The 2,714-nt window shown below is 37.1% G+C and overlaps 1 pseudogene; it reads left to right on the top strand.

Moving 5' to 3' along the window:
- Positions 1–1,212: 1,212 nt before the first annotated feature.
- On the top strand, positions 1,213–1,819 carry LOC116643197 (annotated as a pseudogene).
- The last annotated feature ends 895 nt before the right edge of the window (positions 1,820–2,714 follow it).

Raw genomic sequence — 2,714 nt, 5'->3', positions numbered from 1 at the left:
AATTCCACCAAATAGTCAAAGAAGATTTAATACCTACCCTTCTCAAACTCTTCCAAAAAATTGAAAAGGAAGGAATGTTTCCAAATTCATTTTACTAGGCCAGCATTACCTTAATACCAAAACTAGACAAGGACACCAGAAAAAAAGAATGAAAATTACAGGCCAAATATCTGATGAACATAGATGAGAAAATCATCAACAAAATAAAAGCAAATCGAATTCAGCAATACATTCAAAGGATCATACACTATGATCAAGTGGGATTCAGTCCAGGGATGCAAGGGTGGTTCAATGAACACAAATCAATCAACGTAATACATTACTTAACAAAATGAAGGATAAAAATCATACGATCATTTCAGTAGATGCACAAAAATGATATGACAAAATTCAACATCCATTTATTGATAAAAACTCTCAACAAATTGGGTTTAGACAGAATGTACCTCAGTATAATAAAGGCCATATATAAGTTCAAAGCTAAGGTGGGTGAAATGAGCAAAAGAGATCAAGAGATACAATCTTCCAGTTTTAAAATAAATAAGTCATGGAGATGTAATGTACAGCATGATGATTATAGTTAATAACACCATATTGCATATTCGAAAGTTGTTGAGAGAGATCTTTCTTCAAAGTTCTCAATACAAGAAAAATAATTTTTTGTAACTTCATATGAGGATGGTGGCTGTACTTATTGTGATGATCGCTTGCAATGTATACAAATAGTGAATCATTATGTTATATACCTGAAACTAACATAATTTTATATGTCAATTATACTTCATTAAAAAAACTTAAATACCAAAAATATGTGATATGATATCTATGATATCTCATTATTTTTAAGATCAATATGCATAGTGCCAAACATTACGGACAGGGAAAGAGACAATTATTATGCATATTTTAAAATGTATTTAAAGTTAATCTGATAAAGATATTTACTCTCTTCTAAATTCTTTGGCACCGTGCAGATTCCCTGTATTAGGCAATTATTTTTAGCACTATGTGGCAGTGTAAATCAAAGTAAACTACAGTGGAAAAGTAGGAATCTTCAAATTTCTGTCGTCACACTTTCCTTCTGTATACTCTTAATGTGTATATTTATACACAAATGTTATAGACATATTCCAAGGACTTAATATGTATAAAACAAAATATAAAATATAGAAATTTTGGTGCATCACGCTCTGCACTGCCCAGACTAGTGAGCAATACAGTCAGGATGGCTAAAGGTGATCCCAAGAAACCAAAGGGCAAGATGTCTGCTTATGCCTTCTTTGTGCAGACGTGCAGAGAGGAACATAAGAAAAACCCCAAGGTCCCTGTCAATTTTGCAGAATTTTCCAAGAAGTGCTCTGAGAAGTGGAAGACAATGTCTGGGAAAGAGAAGTCTAAATTTGATGAAATAGCAAAGGAAGATAAAGTGCGCTATGATTGGGAAATGAAAGATTATGGACCAGCTAAGGGAGGCAAGAGGAAGAAGGACCCTACTGCCCCCAAAAGGCCACCATCTGGATTCTTCCTGTTCTGTTCAGAATTCCGCCCCCAAGATCAAATCTACAAACCCTGGTTATCTCTATTGGAGATGTGGCAAAGAAGCTGGGTGAGATGTGGAATAACTTAAGTGACAGTGAAAAGCAGCCTTACAACAATAAAGCAGCAAAGCTGAAGGAGAAGTACGAGAAGGATGTCGCTGACTATAAATCTAAAGGAAAGTTTGAGAGCGCAAAGGGTCCCGGCCAAAGTTGCCTGGAAAAAGGTGGAAGAGGAAGATGAAGAAGATGAGGAGGAAGAAGAGGAGGAGGAGGATGAATAAAAAAAACTGTTGATCTGTCTCCTTGTGAATACCTTAGAGTAGGGAGCGCCATCATTGACACCCTTCTTACTCGGGGTGTGTCTGTTGCCCTTGTAGGGTTAATTACACAATTGGGTCATGGTCATATTATAGTTTCTCAAAGTGCTCTAGAAATTGTCAGTGGTTTACATGAAGTGGCCATGGGTGTCCAGAGCACCCTGAAACTGTATAAAAGCTGTACATATTTCCAAACATTTTTAAAATGAAAAGGCTCTCGTGTTCTCCTCACTCTGTGCACTTTGCTGTTGGTGTGACAAGGCAGTTAAAGATCTTTCTGGCATGTTCTTTTTTTTAATTTGTAAAGTGGTGTTAACTATATGGTTATTGGCTAGAAATCCTGAGTTATCAACTATGCATATCTATAGTTTGTAAAAAGAACAAAACAACCGAGACAAATGCTTGATGCTCCTTGCTTGGCGTTGAGGCTGTGGGGAAGATGCCTTTTGGAGGGGCTGTAGCTCAGGGCATGCACTGTGAGGCTGGACCTGTGGACACTGCAGTGGGCATCCATTTAGCTGCAGGTTGTCTTGTTTCTGTATATAGTGACCTAGCATTCTGCTGCCATTCTTAGCTGTGGAAAAGGGGGGGGTCAGCTGGCATGAGAAGTGTTTGGATCCTTTTTAGTTAAGTGCAGTAGTTTTAAACTGTTTTTTTTTTTTTCTTTTTTTTCTTTTTTTTTTTATTTAAAATTTTTTTTATTGTTATGTTAATCCCCATACATCATTAGTTTTAGATATAGTGTTCCATGATTCATTGTTTGTGCATAACACCCAGTGCTCCATGCAGAACGTGCCCTCCTCAATACCCATCACCAGGCTAACCCATCCTCCCACCCCCCTCCTCTCTAGAACCCTCA

Source organism: Phoca vitulina, unplaced genomic scaffold (assembly GCF_004348235.1).
Source record: "Phoca vitulina isolate PV1807 unplaced genomic scaffold, GSC_HSeal_1.0 scaffold25, whole genome shotgun sequence".
Lineage (NCBI taxonomy): Eukaryota > Metazoa > Chordata > Mammalia > Carnivora > Phocidae > Phoca > Phoca vitulina.
The sequence above is the reverse complement of the archived record's forward strand: the minus strand, read 5'-3'. Positions and strand labels throughout refer to the sequence as shown.